Consider the following 22,366-nt stretch of genomic DNA (forward strand, 5'->3'; position numbering starts at 1 on the left):
GTGCGGGTCTACCTCACCACTACTGCCTGCTTTGTGCCCCCCTACAAGTGTTCTCCCACGGGGCCAGCACATTGGGGGCACTGTGCACTACCCCTGGCTTCTCCTATCCCACCTGGTGAGAGCTGCATTTCCCTGCCGTAACCAAGCTAGCGCATTGGCAGCACCCATCCAAGCTCATAGTAAAGCAGGTCTCTGTCGCCTTATCCCTAGAGAAGTGAGTTCTCGTGGAACGCCTCACTCCTAGTACCTTGAAAAGGCCTGCACAGCTGAGCCCCTGTTCTCCAAACTGTTCCCCCCAGCCGTAGGGGGACAGCTGCGGACCACCTGCCAGGGAATAGTGCTGGCTGGTGACACCCGCTCACCCCTCTCTCCTCAAGGGTGCCCGCACCGACCGTCGGGAACCTCACAAGGGGGGGTCCCCTTCCATGAAGGAGCCATATTGGGGGAGGAGACCCCTCCCATTAGCCGCCTCTCTTCGGCCCTTGGAGCGGGTCTCCAGGGATGCCGGGACTGCTCTAGGCACACCCGGTGCCGGTGAAGAGGACCACCAGGAGCTCACAGGGTGAGTCGGGCCCCGAGAAGCCCTCATCCGTCCGTCCATATTCCCCGCGGGTGACCCGGCAGTGACTGGAAATGTCTCCAGCTTAGTGGACGGCCCTGTGTTGGTGATCTTGGGGCTCTGCTGTTGTGGGGTAGAACCTTGGTGGAGGTCCCCAGTGGCCCTGGGGGAACTTTGTCATTGTGTGAGGATCCTCGGGGGTTTCATTTTGAGAGGACCCCCAGAGCGACCCCCCCAGGAGAGACGTGGGTTCGCCACTGGGGAGAGTTACCAATTTCACTGTGCAACACCGAATAGGAGCACAGGTGCTCCTACAGCCTGGGGTGCGCATCGCATCGGCATTCACTTTTTTGGGATTAGGGCAGTTTCCTTAGAAACTGCGGTAACCAGGCTAATAGCTGCTCTCTTGCTTTCGTGCCTTTGGTTGTATTTTCGCAATGCGTTGGTGGTTCTAATATTACCTCATCATGTGAAAAATGTGTGTGATGATACTTTTACTTGCTCTACGGTTGTTGTGGGGGTCATTCTGATACCTGCACAGTACAGTATTTATGAATTATGTGGTCACAGTGATTTACGGTGCTGCATGTGTTTGGAAGCATGTGGCATTATTCAGGCAAAAACTATGACTCATGTACTTGCATAAAATACTGCCTTTCAGGTCATAAGTGTTCTTTCATGATCAGGATCCTGAATATTCTTTCTTTTGGTGTAATATGCACAGGAATGCTTTCTTTGATGTTTGGCAGTAGTTTCCTTGGTGCACTAAATATTATTAGGACCCGGAGGCCTCCATGTGATCCCCTCTCCCCACCAGAAATATACAATTTGACAACTATTAAACGTTGGAAGTGTTTTATTCAAACATCAAACATCTCATAACTTTTCAAGCATAACAATATCTACACATCTCAAACTCTACGTCATGAGCACTTCTTGTGACCATAAATCAATTCTGACAGGATCCCTTCCTGTCCTGAACCACCATTGGACCACACAGGTGACCCATATATCACCTGTATCCCTAGGAGGGGCGGTTACCCTGCCTATATCACTGTACCTTGTCCTCATGCTTCGGGTTCCGCCCCCTCCTCCAAACACCAATCAGACTCGGGGTGTAACGGGGCGGCCAAGGGCTGGAGCCCCATGTTCCCCCCAGCGATCTGAGCTCCCTTACCCCTTGATCTGGTGTGTACATCCGTTGGTTGGCTCAGAACTTCAAGATCCTATCCCAGGTGTCCTCCCGGGGGCCCCACCTTGGGGACCCCCCCTGTTGCTTCTAGTCACATCTCAATTTCCGCTTGCCTACTGCCTAACAACTAGGAGAGGGTGGGTGGGTCAATCGCGGGACCCCGCTTCCGTCCGGCCGCCGCGATCTGGAGAAGAAGGACTTGCCTTCTCGGGGGGGCCGTTAAATAGCCCCCCCACCAGCCCACGGCGGCCAGAACCGGTTGGGGCCAAACGTGGACCCGACGTTCCTCCTTGGCGGAAGTCCGCCCTGTGAACTGCGCACCCTGGGTGCGCACTAGGGGGGAGTGCAGGGGCCACGTAGCCCCCGGCTCCTAACGGGCCGCGCCCCCCCACTTTGGCGGGGGCGCTTTACCCTAGGACCCAGAGGCCTCCATGTGATCCCCTCTCCCCACCAGAAATATACAATTTGACAACTATTAAATGTTGGAAGTGTTTTATTCAAACATCAAACATCTCATAACTTTTCAAGCATAACAATATCTACACATCTCAAACTCTACGTCATGAGCACTTCTTGTGACCATAAATCAATTCTGACAGGATCCCTTCCTGTCCTGAACCACCATTGGACCACACAGGTGACCCATATATCACCTGTATCCCTAGGAGGGGCGGTTACCCTGCCTATATCACTGTACCTTGTCCTCATGCTTCGGGTTCCGCCCCTCCTCCAAACACCAATCAGACTCGGGGTGTAACGGGGCGGCCAAGGGCTGGAGCCCCATGTTCCCCCCAGCGATCTGAGCTCCCTTACCCCTTGATCTGGTGTGTACATCCGCTGGTTGGCTCAGAACTTCAGGATCCTATCCCAGGTGTCCTCCCGGGGGCCCCACCTTGGGGACCCCCCCCTGTTGCTTCTAGTCACATCTCAATTTCCGCCACGAGGGCGACCAGGGCCCAAAAGGTCCTTCGGCCTCCCCACCATAAAACAAACCACGCGCAAAAGCCCACATGTCGCAAATGAATTGCTCAGTCCCTGTATCAGATAGATGCACCTGGTCCTTGTGGAACATGTGTGAGCCCTTCAATAGTTTGTGGGGGATGTTCCACAGCCGCCCTGGGCCTGGGCACAGCTTTGCCATCTCAGCGTTCAGCCGTCGCACTGAAACGTTGATAGTCCTTGACTTGATCCCAGCACCACATTTACGACGTGGCACCATGTGTGACCATGCAATCGCAGCATTTGGAAATTGTTTTGCCAATTTAGTAATCTCTAAAAATACCGTTTCTCTTAGAGTCTTGCGGCCCAATCGCACCAGGTCGTTGCCCCCTATGTGAATAATGACAAGATCCGGTGACTGAAGTCCCGCGCATCCCTTCGCCATATTGACCAACTGTTGTAACTGAGTGACGCCCGCACCGCCGATTCCACACCAGCGGAACGCCACACCTTGCACCATCGCCGGATTCGACCCACGGAGCTGTTGCACCCGGTACGCCGCCCGACGAACAAATGAATGCCCCAGAACCCACACTACACGTTGAGACATTGTACCAAAATGAAAAGAAAAGAGCGTGAGGCATTCATATACAAGCAATAGTGCTACCTTTAAACCAATTCCGGCCTAATGTACCGTTTGTAACACTCCGATGACCACCGGCCGATGCCTTTTACTGTGGTGGACGGCAATCCAGCACCTGCCGCTAGTGTGGCTGCCCCTATTCTAAATGAATGGGAGGAGTAACCTGATTGTTCCACGCCTAAAGATCTCAAGGCCAGCGTGAAGATCATCAAGAATTGGTAACGCGATAAGCAATCCCCGTTGAGGTGTAAGAACAAAGCGGACGATCCAGCCCGGGGGCGGACCTGGAGGTAATTATTTGTAAGCCGTACTGGGCATAATGGTGAACCGGGTGCGGCCCTGAGTGAGATACGCGCCCCCCTCTGAAGCTGGTCCGTTTTTGATTTGCGCAAAACTATCGAAAGGAACCCAGCGCCGGACGTAATGTCGCCCCATTGTAGCCCCCCCGCATGGTCGCCCTTGGCTGCGCCCACCAATTCACTGATTCGGAAGGCCCCGTAAAAGGCCACCGCAAAAGCCGCGGAGAATAACGCAGCCTCCGCGGGGGACGAGCAGATGTCTGGAAGTGCGCCCAGTATGTTCCCGAGCAGGGGTGTGGTAATGGGGCGCCTCGAATCTGCTTGAACACGAGCCACCCTGGCCCAACCTGTTAAAGCCCTATTTATAATAAATGTATTCAAGGGTGCCTCAAGATGTCTGATCTTTGCGAAAAAACGTATTGCCGACAAATAGGCCTTTGCGCACGATACTGGGCGCCCCTGGGTTTTTAGATGCGACATGAATGCACAAACCGCGAACTCAGTGAATGGTTCAGAGATCTGCTGTGACAATAAGAAACGCCTGTAATTATGAAAATCATTCTCGTAAGCTTTCTTAGTACGTGGTGCTAGAGATGCTGCTACTAAATCTGGGAGGGCGGGGCACCAATTCTCCACAGAGACTCTGGGAACTCCGACATCTTCTCCATCGCCTGGGGGTGATACCGCAGAAAATCCTGCATTAATGAGCGAGACAGAGCGTCAGCAGCGTTGTTATGAACCCCCGGCACATGTTTAGCCCTGAAAGTAATGTTGTGTTGCAAGCATGTCAAGATCAGGTGCTTCAATAGGCGTAGGACCAGCGGGCATGAAGCCCCTTGGCGGTTAATGACTTCTACTACTGCCATGTTGTCAGACCAAAAGATTACCACCCTGTTCTTCAATATCTCTGCCCAGATGTTAACTGCTACTACAATAGGGAATAACTCCAGGAAGGCTATGTTCTTGGTCCATCCCTTGCCAATCCAATCTAGGGGCCAGTCAGCTCTGCACCACCGGGGGCCCAAAATTGCTCCAAAGCCTACGCTGCCAGCCGAATCCGTATACAAGCCCAGTGTAGAGCTGGAAATTGCCTTTATAGGCCAAATGACCGCACCATTGAAATTTTCCAGAAAAGACTCCCACAACCTTAGGTCTCCCCTAACCTCCACGGATAGCCGGGTGCGGTGATGTTTTTCAACCAGCCCGGACATTGAACGAGCGATGGATCGGGAAAAGGGGCGGGCCATGGGAATGATTCTCAATGCGAAATTTAGTTGGCCTACCAGCACCTGAAGCTGGTGTAAGGTAACCTTCTCCTGAGACAATATTACATGAATGGATTCCTTGAAAGCTGACAACTTCTCCTGAGGCAAGCGACACTCCACGGCCACCGAATCGATTTCAATTCCCAGGAAAGTGATGCATGTAGTGGGACCGGCCATCTTATCGGGGGCCAAAGGAACACCGAATTCCTCAAACATAGCGGTCAAGGCCTGAAGTGCCCACCCGCATTTGCCAGACCCAGGTGGACCCAAGATTAGGAAATCATCCAAATAATGAATGACATCGCGGTGACCAGTGCGAAGTGAGAAAGCCCATTGGAGAAAGGTGCTGAATTGTTCAAAATAGCTACATGATATACTACAACCCATTGGCATGCATTTATCATAGAAGTATTCCCCATGGAACTGAAAACCCAAGAGATGATAATCATCGGGGTGGACTGGGAAAAAACGGAACGCTGACTCAATGTCGGTCTTAGCTAACAGGGCCCCTTGGCCCAATGCCCTTAACTTTACCAATGCGTTGTCGACCGATGCATATCGGACGGAGCAAAGCTGAGGGTCAATAGCATCGTTAACAGATGACCCTCGTGGGGCAGACAAATTGTGAATCAGCCTGAACTGCCCTGGTTCCCTCTTGGGCACCACTCCCAAAGGGGAGCACACAAAGCCAGATAAAGGTGGTCTTGCAAAGGGGCCCGCCAGCCTCCCCAGGGCCCGCTCCTTTGCCAGCTTCCTGGCCACCACGCAAGAGTTCTGTGATGCTGAGACTAAGTTTTTACAGTGATTTAAAGGTGTGACATTTGAGGCGGGGATCCTGAACCCGTGGGAAAACCCGTGCAAAAGTAACTTTGCTGCGTCTAATGCAGGGTAAGCCTGTAACCATGGGAGCAATGTGTTTCGTCTAATAGGAGAAGGCAGAGGGTGGTCAATTTGCTGGCTTACTTGAATCCCTGCCCCTCTCTTTTAACTATAACTATAAATACACTTAGTTTCCGGGTGGGATGGGTGCCCACAGAAGGAACAGTTGTGCCTGAACTTGCACGACCCTGCGGGACGTGAACATCCGTTTCGGTTGAATGCCCAGCAAGAGCCCTTCTTCTCGCTATGGGCCTGATTCTGAAAGGGCTGCCTCCCAGAAACCTTGTTGTTAACGCATTCCAGCCATACTTCAACCTCAGTTTGATCCCAACCGATGGATGGATCTTCCACCCTAGCCCAGCGGAAGTCCCTGTCGTATTCTAACCAAGCATACCCCCCATAAGTGTGCTGGGCCTTCAATATTTTGTTTGCATAGTATATCAAAGAGGAGGCCAACTCTGGTTTTTTCTCCAACCAGACTGACATGAGTACATTAAAACCCAATAACCAATTAGTAATGCTCTCTTCTACTCGGGGTTTCCTCTCCCCAAAGAATGTAGACTTGGGTTCTTTCTCTTTTGACTCGGCCTCCCTCCTTTTTGCCCTAATTAATGAAAATATATCCACAAATTCCCCTTTCCAGATCTTCTCCTTAACCTCTGCAGCCATGTGTGCTGTCAGCTTACCTGGTCTGGAAAGCACTGCATCTGAAGTTCCTTCCTTTGTAGAGTTATCCTGAACCGGAACCTTGCTGGGCCCAGGCTGGACATTTTGAACTAAGGGAGGCGATGCGACAACAGCGCCAGGTGTCAGGGTGACACTCTGGCTGAGCACAGATGCCTGTAGGTTCGTTGTATGTGCAGCCGATAGCGCATCCACCTGCCGCTTCAGCTCATTTAGTGTGTTCTGTAGGGAATCATCCGCCACCCACGGCGCTGTGGGGGGGGGGGGGGCGAGTTGATAGGTGGAGCACTAATGCTGGCTTACAACCTGGATATTTCAAGCAATGTTTGCCTGGATGGGTCCTGTACCGATGCAGGATGCTCTAGAGCCTTAGAGGTAAGGGGGGGCACAGGCATTGCTGTAGGTACTGCTGCGGGCAAGGCCACCCCCGTTAAGGGGGCGGGAGGGGCCCCTGCCTGTGCCGTGGGTGCCAAAGAGGCCAAGGATTTGTGGATATCCGCCAAGACCCCTTCTAACCCTAGTACTGGTGTTGTGCCCTGGGTCACTGGGGAAGGTGCGGCAACTGGTGCGGGTGGTTCTGGTAGTTCAATATGCCCAGGTGGACTGGCTGCAGCAGTAGGAGCAGCTATAATGAGGGGCAGAGGGGAAGGGACTGGAGGCTGCGTTCTTCCCTTCCTCGCGCACTTGACTGGAGGAAAAGCCGCGCTTGGAGCCACGTGGGACCGCTTAGGGCGGCTGCTCCCATCCCCACTAGCCTCACGAACGGGTGCCCCCAAGACCATGCCTGCCTCCTCTCTGCCTAGTTTTTCTAGGACCAATCTCAACAACTGTGATAGTTCTGGATCATTCCCACTCCTTTTAGGGGAGCATGCCTTCTTAGGAGCCATGATTGAATGTAAGATGCAAGGATCCCCCCTAATCTGACAATGTCTAGAAAATACCTATCTATTTTTTTTTTTTTTTGGATGATCCTGCAACAAATGAATACAAACACAGTTAACTCAATGATAAGTAGTGCACGTAAGACAGCTCAACCCAGCTAAGACTAGCCAGGCAATGAAGAGGAAACTGTATACACCCCAGTTGTCACCACAGTTTTTAAAACCACATTACCTTAACATTGAATCAATGCAATATTAGCAAAATCAATGACATCACACTGTTACCCCAAACCAGTTCATAAACACACCCAAAACAGTGGAAGCACAGTAAAAGGTCAAGAAAGCTCACCCTCACAAAAAGAAAAAGGAAGCGCCTCAGTGTTTACAATTTACAAATATGCCCCCACTTAAAACAGAAGGCCTAAAAAAGCTGACCGGGGCACGTGGCTGCAAGAAGCCAGCGCCAAAACAAATGAAATATTTTCAACTGGCACTCTATTGCGCGAAGCACAACACTCCCGACAAAATCAGGACAACAGGATTAAAGATAAATATCACCGGTTCAGTGTAACCGCATGCAGTCTGAATTCACATTACACCCAGCGCGCGAAGCCAATGTAATTTGGAAAAAAACGGCCGTTTAATCATGCGAGGCAGAGCCCCCCAAACGTCGGGACTCAGGATGCGAAGGACAGCAGGAGCGCTAGCGCGAGTTTATAAATCCCCCCTTTCCGGCAATACTTACAATAGCAGGGTTCACCCGTCAGTCCTCACAGATTAATCCCAGCCGGCCTGCGGGATCAAACTTGCGGCAAAGGCACCAGGCGCGCCGACCCAGCTCCACGCGGACGACGAAGGGAGAGGAGCGCCTCACCGAACACCACGAAATGCCGAAGAAGGTGGAGCAGCGCCTCCAGCAAAACGCGCTGCTCAATCGCGGGACCCCGCTTCCGTCCGGCCGCCGCGATCTGGAGAAGAAGGACTTGCCTTCTCGGGGGGGGCCGTTAAATAGCCCCCCCACCAGCCCGCAGCGGCCAGAACCGGTTGGGGCCAAACGTGGACCCGACGTTACTCCTTGGGGGAAGACTTCCGCCCCCGGGCCTCGCGAGGCCCGGGGGCGGAAGTCCGCCCTGTGAACTGCGCACCCTGGGTGCGCACTAGGGGGGAGTGCAGGGGCCACGTAGCCCCCGGCTCCTAACGGGCCGCGCCCCCCCACTTTGGCGGGGGCGCTTTACCCATTGTCACAATTGCATAGTGGCAAAGTAGACACTGATTATGATATATTGGTCTATGCTATATGTATAATATACTTTGGATTTTTAAATCTCTTTAAAAATGGAGTCTCTTTTGTGGTATATTTTATTGTGTTGCTGGTGTGAGTGTGTTGCACAAACGCTTTACACATGACCTCTGGGGTTGAGCCAGGCTGCTGTGTGCCAAGATACCGGGGTGAGCACAGGTTATCCTTAGTGTGTAACTGACTCACCCGGATTACAGTGGTGGGTTCTACCTGGCTGAGGTGCATACACTAGCCAACCAGAAACCCCATTTCTAACACCCATGCTATTTAGAATAACGTTATTTCATTAAAAAGTATTGCACAAAAACACAAACATCTTGGGATCAGCCATCCTTCTGTTTTAATGACTTTAAACACAGTCATTTTCCTACAGCAACAATTTTCAACGGCTGTACATAGAAAGGCAGCAAGAGCAATGAGGAATGTGATTGAGTGTATCTGTGTGTGTGTGTGTGTGTGTGTGTGCACGTGTGTGTGTGTTGTTTGTGTGTCTGTGTGTGTACTCTGTGTGTATGTGTATGTATGTGTGCATGTGTGTTCGTATGTGTGCATGTGTTTGTGTGTGCATGTGTGTGTATGTGTGTGTGTGCACATGTGTGTGCTGTGTGTGTGTCTGTGTGTGCTCTGTGTGTGTGTATGTATGTGTGCATGTGTGTTCGTATGTGTGCGCGCGTGTGTGTGCATGTGTGTGTAGGTGTGTATGTGCACTTTCTGTGTGTATGTGTGTATTAGTAGGCTATGTGTATGTGTTTGTGTGTGTGTGTGTGTGTGTGCATGCACTTCTGTCTGTGTGGCAGGATTATTATAATTCAATTAAGGTACTATCAACACATTGATGTAACAAACGTTTTGTCATTTATCATCAATTGAAAGTAAATTACTCTTACAGGTATCAAAAAGTTTTCAAAGTAACCCTCCCGCCAGAGAAGACCTAAAAAGACACAGTTGCATTGAGGACTCTTGCTCTAAATACCTAGAGACATTGGACACACAACTTTTTAGAAAGTCCTGTCCGACGGGCGAGTATCTTTGATGGTTCATAGCTCAAGTATCCAGAATGACCATCACTTCTTATAAATATAATGCTTTGTCCAGGATTGTGCTGTATTCAAGATACATGATGATTTGTTTGAAAAAAATGATACCTGTACGAGTAATTTACTTTCAACTGATAATAAATGACAAAAGATGTTGCTGCATCAATATGTGTTGAGTCTCATATGATAAAGAGTGCGCGGAAAAGCGATATGCCAGTTTCAGAAGTTAACAAAAGGACCATAGTTGGATGATACCAATCTGGCCAATGACATAACATGTGTATTTGTAAAGCACACGTTCACCCTTGGGCATCTTGGCACTGAGTAACAAATGTTTATTGTCACCCAACTCAATGGTACTCATTTTGTTGACCTCAGAAGGATGAAAGGTTGAGTGGACCCACCAGGATTTGAATCTGTGACCATGAGGTCAAACACAGGCCCCTACCATGGACGCATTAGTCCACTAAGCCACCAGACCCAGCCAGATAACAATTCAAGTGTTATGCATGTTGACTAATGGTAGCTCTGTTTTGTACACTATTTACTTGTAGCCTAGGCTCTAGAGGGGTATATGGGCTCAACCCTATTGTATTTTCGCTTGTGTGGCATACATGTGCATGTGCATGAATTAATTAATTAATTAATTAATGGGTGAAACCATGAATGAGTGTCTGAATGGCCACAGTCATGCCTGCTCGCCACTCCTGCCAGTGCTGCCCCCTCACTAACGTCTTCATCCATTCATGCAACCTGTGATCGACCCATTCATCCATCCAAAGTCATATTTACTCACATATCTCCACATCCAGTGACTCGCCTATCAATACAACGTCACATGCACACACAAAACTGGTCATCAATTACCAAGCACTTTCACCATTAAAAAGCCAGACGTTTGGCTTTGTCTGCAAATGTTTCTCCTGAAAATGCAAACAAATATTATTTTTTCTGTGGTTACCTCATCACATTCAGTGACCTCTAATAAGAAAATGATGCTGCTGCTCAACTGTAATAACTTAATACAGCTGAATTGTGACATCATAATGCCAGAACCATCAGCCAAGGTGAAAGGCAGGTCATAGAGCATCATTGCTGCTGCATCTCCGAAAACCAAAAATGACAACTAAGTTTGAATTCTTCTGTTTTTCTAATATGAACAGTGATCAGCAGAGAAGAGATATTTATGGCAATAAGTTTATTTTTGTGTGCTATAGGTCATTTCAGGAAAGGCAGAATCTCTGCATGTTTCTACACATTTTGAGCATTATCAAATCTGAAGTACATTAAACCGATTTTAATATTTTTTGCAACAAATTACTGCCCGTTTTTTATATGTTTAATTTTGTACTACAAGTTCTACCTTTATTCTTAAGAATGTCTGCAAACACTACCTCTTTCATACAATAGCTCAAGGCACCAATGATTCAAGCAGTTTGTGGTGTGGGAAGGGTAGTGGTGAGACCATGTATTAGAAGGATTAAAATACCCTCTGCCATACTTTAAAAAGAAGGTCCAAGTAACCTGGGAGTTCTGTGACCTCGTAAACGAATGTGGACGTCATCCTTGTTTCCCTCATATGGTCATGGAACTCCTCCTTGACTTGCAATACCCTTTAATGAGGGAGATCTGAACTACCATCTGGAAAATGCCAACGACGTCAACACCGCGTCACTGACCTCCAACCTCCTCAACCTCGGTCTCCGCCAGCTAGTCAACACGCCTACCCACATCGCCGGACACACCCTTGACCCCCTCTTCACCTGTAGCAACCACATTTCCTTCAGCCACACCTCCGAACTCCACTGGACCGACCATCACTGTGTCCATTTCACCTATAAGAAAACCACAGAGCAACACCGCATCCAGCTACCTCCCCACCGCCGCTGGGGCAAAGTCACCCAAGAACAACTGACCAGCACCCTCATCAACAACCTTCCGCCCGACGCAATCGACCCGAGCACAGCCGCCATCAACCTCCATCAATGGATCCTCGACTGCGCCAACACCCTTGCCCCTCTCAAGAAACCCACCACCATCCAAGGAAAGAAAAAAACAGCCTGGTTCACAGACGATCTCACCACCTCCAAAAGCAACTGCCAGAAGCTCAAAAAGAAATGGATCCAAGAACGCACACCCGACAACCTCGCCGCCCTCAAAAACGCCAACCGCGAACACCACCAACGGATCCGCACCGCCAAGCGCGCCCACTTCACCGAACGCATCAACAACAACGCCCACGACTGCAAAGAACTCTTCGGCATCGTGAAGGAACTCTCCAATCCGAAAGCCAACTCCAACGACATTCCGCCCTCCCAGAAACTCTGCGACGACCTCTCCACCTTCTTCCACCAGAAAATCACCACCATCCACGACAGTTTCAACACCGGTCCTCCGCCAGACCCCACCCCTGACGTCTCCTCCCGCGACTGCCGCCTCGCCGCCTGGACCCACGTGGACGAGGCAGAAACCATTACAACCATGAACACCATCCACTCAGGCTCCCCCACGGACCCCTGCCCCCATCATGTTTTCAACTCAGCCATCGCCACCATCGTCCCCGAACTCCGCAAGATCATCAACCTCTCCTTCACTTCTGCCACCTTCCCGGACAGCTGGAAACACGCAGAAATCCAACCCCTCCTCAAAAAACCCAAGGCTGACCCCAACGACCTCAAAAACTTCCGTCCGATCTCTCTCCTCCCTTTTCCAGCGAAAGTCATCGAGAAGATCGTCAACACCCAGCTCACCCACTTCCTCGAAGACAATTCCATCCTGGACCCCTCACAATCCGGATTCAGACGAAACCACAGCACTGAGACTGCCCTCCTCGCCGCCACAGATGACATCAGACATCAAATGGACAACGGCGAAACCTCAGCCCTCATCCTCCTCGACCTATCAGCCGCTTTCGACACCGTCTGCCACCGCACCCTACTGACCCGCCTCCAGGAAGCCGGCATCCAAGATAAAGCCCTCCACTGGATCTCATCCTTCCTCTCCGACAGAACGCAGAGAGTCCGCCTCTCCCCTTTCCGCTCCAAAGCCACCAACCTCATCTGCGGCGTCCCCCAAGGATCCTCCCTCAGCCCTACGTTGTTCAACGTCTACATGGCCCCCCTCGCTCAACTGGCCCGCCAACATCATCTCAGCATCATCTCCTACGCCGACGATACCCAGCTCGTCCTCTCCCTGACCAAAGACCCGCTCACCGCCAAAACAAACCTCCACGAGGGACTAAAATCCAACGCCGATTGGATGAACAACAGTCGCCTGAAACTCAACTCCGACGAGACGGAAGTCCTCATCCTCGGACGCACTCCCTCGGCCTGGAACGACTCATGGTGGCCCTCCGCCCTCGGACCCCCACCCACCCCTACCAGCCACGCAAAAAACCTCGGCTTCATCCTGGACTCCGCCCTCACCATGTCCAAACAGGTCAGCGCCGTCTCCTCCTCCTGCTTCAACACCCTTCGAATGCTCCGCAGAATCTTCAAGTGGATTCCAACAGAAACCAGAAAGACGGTGACCCAGGCCCTCGTCAGCAGCAGACTTGACTACGGCAACGCACTCTACACAGGCATCCCAACCAAAGACATCAAACGCCTCCAACGTATCCAAAATGCCTCCGCCCGACTGATCCTCGACATACCCCGCCGAAGTCACATCTCCCCTCACCTAAAGGAACTCCACTGGCTTCCGGTAGACAAGAGGATCACCTTTAAACTCCTGACCCACGCTCACAAGGCACTTCACAACACCGGACCCTCCTACCTCAACACCAGACTCAACTTCTACACTCCAACACGTCAACTCCGATCCGCCAACCTCGCCCTCGCCATCGTACCCCGAATCCAGCGCAAGACATCCGGCGGCAGATCCTTCTCCTTCCTCGCCGCCAAGACCTGGAACTCTCTCCCCACATCTCTTCGCCAGACCCAGGACCTCCTCGCTTTCAGAAGGCTCCTCAAGACCTGGCTCTTCGACCGCTAAATCAGCAGCCCCCCCCCCCCCCGCCCCCGCCCTCAGCGCCTCGAAACCCTGACGGGTACATAGCGCGCTCTATAAATACTATGATTGATTGATTGATTGATTTAATGCACCGCAGGGGTGTATTATCCATACATAAATAACAGATGTGAGTTTTATTAGCATATAGTATGCCTATTGACTTTAAGAATGTTTGCGGCATTATAATTTCTCTCTGGCTGCATATTAGAAATTACTCAGTGATTGCACTACGTCTTGAATTTGCATTAAGCAGAGCCTCCAGCTTTTTGCAAATTTGCAAACCCCGAAGTAATTGCAAAATAAGTTAAGGAGCGCAAAGGCCGCGATATTTAATATACTGCTGCAAAAAAAGAGAAAAAAATAGTCTCTCAGCAGTGAAAGCAAATGTTTCAGGCTCTCAGAGAGATGTGTTTACTTGAGTTGCTTAAAGTATTACCTGCCATGGTACAGCCAGGAATAGTAGCCCCTTCCTTTTGCAGCTGGCCCGAGCAGGTTCGAGTGGGCCACCACACTGCTGAGGGGGGGGGGGCTGCAAATAATGTCAACTTGTGGATGCTTTCTCACTAATGCTTCACATTCTAGCAACACACTAAGAAGGATTTATTAAAATTGACAGTTTTTAAATACAAACTTAGAGCCATTCCATCGTGGTGACAGCTCCATGAGGGAGCTGGGAAGCAGGGCAGTTGTCGTGTGAACTCTGTATGTGGCACAGATCCTTCTAGAGAGAGCAGCATTACAGACTATTAAACACAACAGGTCTTCCTACAGCTGACATTCTGAGCTCATGTATCTGAAGGTACTTTCATGTGAAATAATGAAGAAAAAGGAGGATGGGAAAAATAAAATGGTTTGCCTAAAATCACCCAGTTTGGTTAAGTGGGAAAGTCTTGATTAATCCACGTTTTTGTTCAAATCAGTTTTTTTATCAGTTTATTGTTTCAATAGTTAGTGCTGGGGGTACAGTGAGGATGGCAGGCAGAAGTCACACAAAAGCTCATCTTGTTATGGCCTCGAGGTTTCAATGGGACGGTGAGCTGAGCCGGGCTTCAGACCCCTCCATTGATTCCTATGTCTGTTCCCCATGGAAACTGGACTGGAGGCTGCTAACCTTGCGCAGTAACTTTTCAGTGGACCTTAAGGGTCCCTGTGACTAGCTCCCTGCCAGAGTTAGCACCCACAAGAGTGCCCTTATAGGCACTTTCAAGTTACTTGTTGTGCTGAACCCAGAACCATGAGCAGCGATCCAGGGCTGGGCTAAGGTTACAAATCAGCCTGACTCCGCCAGATACAGAATTGTGTCATTATTACACAGCAAGGTTGCACAACCAAACCATATTATAAACCACTTTCCTCACACTAGGTCACACCAACTCCCCCCATTAGGCCTTGGACTGCTCTGCTTTGCTACCCAGAGAGAATCAAATACTATAAAGGGGTACTTGGTTCCCAGAAATAAGACCCCTGCAGACTTATTACTTGTGAAGGACTCACATCTCACACAACTAATAACCCAATGTCTTCAAGCAGCCATATGGTGACCTCCATGCAGGCAGTTTCTGCTCTTGGCACAAAGCATGGATTTGGGTGCAAGGGCAGGAAGGACAAGTGTTGCGCTCTGGCCAGGTCACGTCTTGAGCTGCTGAAACAGGTTCACAGTCCATCACTTGTAACAAAGGGCTCTGAGAGTTCAAAGCCAGACACTGCACTTGACCCTACAACCACTTCTCTGCATCTCACAGAGGCCCTCGGATATAGGGTGATAATAAAATCCTCATCCGTAGAGATCTGTCTCCCTCCAGCCTTGCCAGCTCAGGACAACTTCACAAAAATACTTCAGTTTGGACACCCCAGTGCAGTAACCAGCTACGCAGACTTCTATCATAAGAAATACCAGGAAGAACTTACAGAGCTGTCCAAAGTTACCAGCATCCTGAAAACCCTCAAACTGTGCATCTCTCACACATTTCTTCACCCACACACTGCTACACGCTGCGCCACGTAACACAATAACCGCACCTCGGTGGTCACTACACACAACACAGAAACACTTCCCATATCAAATTAAAAAACCACATCCTTCCAACCACACACCAACATGGTGTGGCAGCTACTTATGTAAGGAAGCTCTTCAACCCCAGCACAGTGCTAGTAAGTGCTGTGTAGATGCTGCAATACAATGGGCTCCGGGGGCGAGAGCGGCAATCTACGGAGCAGGGACATGCAGTGGAAGTGGAGACGGGTAACTCTGGGTACCACTAACCTGTAGCGCACACTACAGCCTTATGGACTACGTTCATACAAGGGGGCTCCCAACGTGCATACCACACCTAATGTGACCTCATCCCACAGTCCTGGGAATTCAGGGGCCTGTTGATGACATATGACACACCACCAGCAGGGGGAGCCAGTAGGCAACGCCTCCAGTGAGGTTCAGGTGAAAACAAAAGTCCCGTAGCACTACTATAGTCAACTACCACCGACCATTGGCAGTGTCATGGCCTGGACGCGGGATGGGGAGCCAGCATTTCCTCTGATAAAGGAGCTCCACTTTGTATGGCCAGAATCCCAGTAATGAGGATAGCACAGCAGGGGTGAGCAACATGCAATATTCAGTGTTTTAAATGACAATACATACCTGTAGGTGCCCACTGCTCAGGACACATGTTTGCTCCTGAGAAGTACCAGTACTCTCCTATTAAATGTATTGTACCCATGCTGACAAGTGCTGGTACTCTCCCATCAAATGCACTGCAGCAGTGCTGAGAAGTGTTGGTTCTCTCCCATTAAATGCATTGCACTAATGCTAAGAAGTGCTGGTACTCGCCCATTAAATGTATTGCTGCATTGCTGAAAAGTGTTGGGACTCTCCCATTAAATGTATTGCAGCAGTGCTGAGAAGTGCAGGTACTCTCCCATTAAATGTATTGCAGCAGTGCTGAGAAGTGCAGGTACTCTCCCATTAAATTTATTGCATCAGTGCTGAGAAGTGCGGGTACTCTCCTATTAAATCTATTGCAGCAGTGCTGAGAAGTGCAGATACTTTGCTATGCTATTAACTGTGTTGCAGCAGTGCTGTGAAGTGCTGGTACTCTCCAATTAAATGTATTACAGCAGTGCTGAGAAGTGCAGGTACTCTCCCATTAAATGTAACGCAGCAGTCCTGAGAAGTGCAGGTACTCTCCAATTAAATGTAGTGCACTAGTGCAGAGATGTGCAGGTACTCTCCTATTAAAAGTGTTGCAGCAGTGCTGAGACGTGCTGATACTCTCCCATTAAATGTATTGCAGCAGTGCTGAGAAGTGCAGATTCATTCCCATTAAATCTATTGCTGTAGTACTGGGAAGTGCAGGTTCCCTCCAACTAAATGCACTGCAGCAGTTCTGAGAAGTGCAGGTACTCTCCCAATAAATGTGATTTTGTCGTACTGAGAAGTGGAGGTTCTCTCCCATTAAATGTATTGCTGTTTTACTGAGAAGTGAAGGTACTCTCCAATTAAATGTATTGTGCCAGTGCTGAGAGGTGCTGGTACTCACTATTCACAGTGCCTATTTGCTTCTGAGAAGTGCCAGTACTCTCCTACTCAATGTACTTCAGCAGTGCTGAGATGTGCCGGTGCTCGCCCACTGAAAGTATTGACCAGTGCTGAGAAGTGCAGGTACTCTCCCATTAAATGTATTTCAGCAGTGCTGAGAAGTGCAGGTACTCCCTCATTAAATATATTGCTGTAGTGCTGAGAAGTGGAGGTACTCTCCCATTAAATATATTGCTGTAGTGCTGAGAAAAGCAGGTACTCTCCCAGTGAATGTATTGCTGCAGTGCTGAGAAGTGCAGGTACTCTCCCATTAAATGTATTGTAGCAGTGCTGAGAAGTGCAGGTACTCTCCCATTAAATGTATTTGGCCAGTGTTGAGAAGTGCTGGTACTCTCCCATTACATGTATTGCAGCACTGCTAAGAAGTGCAGGTACTCTCATATTAAATGTATTGCAGCAATGCTGAGAAGTGCAGGTACTCTCCCATTAAATGTATTGCAGCAGAGCTGAGAAGTGCAGGTACTATCCTATTAAATGCATTGCTACAGTACTTAGAAGTGCAGGTACTCTCCCTTTCCAATTAAAGTATTGCAGGTACTCAGTACCGGGCAGCACCTCCCCATTTAAAGCAGTGTCCATTATGGTGTCCAGCAGACTCCTGGCACGGCTGTCCTGCGCCAGAATGAGCCCATGAGGGGCAGCTTCTCCTAGCTGCAGATGCCAGGGGCACGTTCCCTCAGCTGATGGCAACACTGGTACCCGCGCTCACAGTGTGCCCATGCTATAGCGTCTGCAGCGCTGGACCGGCCGGCGGAGGCAATCAGTGCCCGCAGCGCCCCGCACCAGCCCCCGCTCCTCACCATCATTACCGAGGGCGCCGGCCTCCAATTCTGGGTGGCATTAAGGCACCCTGACGCAGGCGCACACCCGCGGATTATTGGCGCGGGAAGGCGCCGCGGCGTTCCGGAGAGGACCTCGAGGCACTAATGGGCAAAGCGAGGCCACCGCTGGCCCGCAGCACTAGAGCCCGGAGGCGAGGGCCGGTAACGAGCTGAGGGCCCCGCGGGCCCCTTTCCGCGGAGCACAAGGACACTTGTCGCTGGCTGTGGGGTGACGGATGCTGCCCCCCCCAAACACGGGGGCCCCTGTCCATCAGCTCGCGCAGGCACGTTCCCACTGGCTCCATCCTTCCTGGGGTGGAGGGTAGGAAGGGTTCGTTTTATAAAACCCGCTCGCGCCCACATATATTTGGGGAGATTTGGACACCTTGGAAGGTCAGCCAAGGTCACTGCCATCCCAGCCTCTACAGGGCCAGTGGGGCTGGAGCTGAGTCACTCTAATGTCAGTTAACCGTCGAACGGATTAGGCTGAAATCATGGCCCGCGAATAAGGCATGGTAATACCATGTATGCTATTACCAACATAGGGTGGTATTACCCCACCTTGTAGGAAAGGACTCTTTCTTGGCATGGTTTTTCTGCCTGATGGCAGTGAGTTTGACTGTGTTCACTGGGATCTGCTAACCAAGACCCCAGTGATTATGCTCTCTCTCCCAAAAATCTCTATTTTATCCCACACTTGGCATACGGGTCCCCCATGTAAGTCCCTAGTATATGCACCCAAGTACTCACGGCATTGGGGTTCCAGGGCATCCCTATGGACTAAAGCAGTTATTCTGCCGCCCATAGAGAACCCATGCAAAGGGTTCTGCAGGCCTGCCATTGCAGCCTGCATGAACTGGGTGCATGCACCCGGTTTCACTAACAGGTCACTGCACCAGGTCACTATAAGTCAACTCTATGGAAGGCCCTCTCAGCCCAGAGGGCAGGGTGCAGGCACCTGTGTGTGAGAACACCCCTGCACAATCAGAGGTACCCCCACAAACTCCAGATCAATTTTCCAGGACTTTGTGAGTGTGGAAATACAATTTTACGCATGTACTAGACATAGGTCAATACCTATGTCCAGCTACATAATGGTAGCTCCGAACCTATGCATGTTTGGTATCAAACATGTTGGAATAATACCCCCATACTTTTTCAAGCATTGGTTGTATGATCCCATGCACTCTGGGGGCTCCTCATAGGACCCCCAGCATTGCTCCTATAGCCTTCTGAGTGTTTCCAGGCAGCCCAAGCTGCTGCCACCCCTCAGACAGGTTTCTGCCCTCCAGTTGCTTGAGCAGTGAAGGAGTGACTCCACTGCATCTGCAGGCACCAACAGCAATGACGACCGGTGGTGTGGATCCCCTCTCCTGCTGAGCTGCATGGATCATGGCCGGAAGTGGTCCCGCCGGTCCTCTATACCAGCTGTCCCACTTGGGTGGAGGTAAAGGCCTTGCCTTCCCACGCAGGATAGTACCACAATGCACTGTGTCTTTTGCAGCTGCCAAGGCTTGTTGGCACTTCTTCCAAGGGCTCTTCAGGCATCATGTAGCTCCAGCCCCCAGCACTCTTTCCTGTGACGTGCAGCTCCCTGAGTTGTCTCCTGCAGCGTAGAACTCCTTTCCGTAGTGCTGCGTGGGCTCCATTTGCAACTTCTATGTCCCCTTCCTGTTGGCCTCCTATGAGTGCTGCCTGTGCTTCTGTGGGCTCTCTGCGACGCTGAGGGTCCCCTCTGACTCACCCTCCTGGTTTGAGTCCTCTTTGGCCTAGCTGGTCCTCAGCAGCACCACTTTCTGCCAACCACAAGTTTTGCCTCTGCCAATGCTTGTTGGTGGAATCCAAACACGCAAACCTGACTGCAATCTTCCTTCCGGCATGGGATATCACTTGCGACCTCAAGGGATTCGACTCCGACTCCAGGGCTGCAGTGCTGGCTCTTCTTCCTCACAGTCGACCAACTCCTGCTATCCTCAGCTTGGTGGGTGGCGGCTCCTGCCCCCACTGGACTCTGCTGTGTCTTCTGGACTTGGTCCCCTCTTTCCACAGGTCTTCCTCTCCAGGAATCCACCATGGGTTTCTTGCAGTCCCTCCTGGGGTTTGCTATTCTCTTCTTTTCTTCTAAGAGGGTGTTCTGGGGAAATTCTGGTGATTTACTCCTGCTTTCCTGGTCGCTGGGGGGTGTTGTGGTACTTACCTTTGTGCTTTCCTGGTACCCACAGTGCCCACCTACACACTCCACTTACCTGGGTGGGGGTGACACGCTCTCATTCTATTTTTGTAGTGTATGGTTTGTGCTCCCCCTATGGCCACTATTCTCTATTGTGTTTTTCATTATTTGCACTGTTTTCCAACTATTCTTATGCCTATATCTGACAACTAGTGTATATTCTTGACTATTACTGAACTCCTAAAGGAGTATTGCCTCTATAGTATTTTTGATGCTGTGTTACCCTAATAAAGTACCTTTATTTTTGTACAACTGAGTGTCTTCTTTCTTGTGTGTAAGCACTGTGTGACTGTAGTGGTATTGCATGAGCTTTGCATGTCTCCTAGATGATCCTTGGCTTCTCATCCACAGCTATCTCTAGAGAGCCTGGCTTCTAGACACTGCCCACAACTCACTAAGAGGGGATACCTGCACCTGGTATAAGGTGTTAGTACCTTAGGTGCCCACCACACACCAGGCCAGCTTCCTACAGAGACACTCCTTCAAGATCCACCAGGGGTACGATGAAACACCCCGTTCCCCGCTGAGACTAGCAACTCCAAGATTCACCCGGGGTAAGAAGGAAACACCCCGTTCCCCGCTGAGACACCCTATTCAAGGATTCACCGGGGGTAACAAGGAAACGCTGGTTCCCTGCTGAGAGACACTACTCTAGGATTCACCAGGGATACAGGGAAACACCCTGTTCCCCCCTGAGACTCACTACTTCACGTTTCACCAGGGGTAAGAAGGAAACACCCCATTCCCTGCTGAGAGACACTACTCCAAGATTCACCAGAGGGTAACAAAGAAACATCCCGTTCCCCGATGAGACTCACTATTCAGAGATTCACCAGGGGTAACAGAGAAACCACCCATTCCCTGTCGAGACTCACTATTCAAAGATTCACCAGGGGTAACAAGGAAACACCCCGTTCCCCGCTGAGACTCACTATTTAAAGATTCATGAGGGGTAACAAGGAAACACCAGTTTCCTGCTGAGAGACACTACTTCAAGATTCACCAGGGGTAACAAGGAAACACCCTGTTCCCTGCTGAGACTCTCTACTCCAAGATTCACCAGGGGTAACAAGGAAACACCCTGTTCCCTGCTGAGACTCTCTACTCCAAGATTCATCAGGGGTAACAAAGAAACACCCCGCTCCCCGCTGAGACTCACTATTCAAAGATTCACCCAGGGGTAATAAGGAAGCACCCCATTCCCTGCTGAGAGACACTACTCCAAGATTCACCCAGGGTACAAGGAAGCTAGTTAATGCACGAGTTATCCAAACCTCACACATTTAGATAACATGGATTTGAACTTCAAAACAATGCACCAAAATACAAAACTAAGGGGTATAAATATGCGTCCCCTTTGCCCCATCTAACGACACCATGATTGCTCCATATTTATATGGTGCACCATGGCGGTCGATACCACAAAAGCGTCACAATTTTTGACATTATTGTAGTGCTTTGCCGCACTAGTGTAACAAATGTTGACACTTGTGCGGCAAAGCACAGGGAGGCCCATTGATTAACATGGGTGCGTCATTTTAATGCCTGCTCTGAGCAGGCATTAAAAATGACGGAAGGAATGGCGCTTTGAAATGTTGTAAATTTTCCTGTGCCATTTTTTTAGGCCTCCCTAATTTGGAACCCCCCCCTTGCATACATTCTGCCTGGCGCTGGCATAATGTTGCATAAGGGGTTACAAAGTGGCGCAATGCAAGCAATGTTCCACTTTGTAAATCTGGCGAGGGGGGAAAGGCCAAATTTGCGCCGCCTTAGCGTAAAAAAATGACACTGTGGCGGCAAATATGCCCCTAAATATGCATCAAACTAATACAAAAAATAGGTAATATTTTCTTTAATTTGTGTTAGACCTTTCAGCTCTTGGCATGGTTTCCACTGTCTTTTTGTCTTCCGACCTCCTGTTTTTTTAATCCTGTGCTGAATTACGTTTTTGCTGGCTTTAGGACTCTGGGCACTTTACAACTGCTGACCAGTGCTAAAGTGCAAGTGTTCTCTGTCTAAATTGGATTGATG

Source organism: Pleurodeles waltl, chromosome 9 (assembly GCF_031143425.1).
Source record: "Pleurodeles waltl isolate 20211129_DDA chromosome 9, aPleWal1.hap1.20221129, whole genome shotgun sequence".
NCBI lineage: Eukaryota > Metazoa > Chordata > Amphibia > Caudata > Salamandridae > Pleurodeles > Pleurodeles waltl.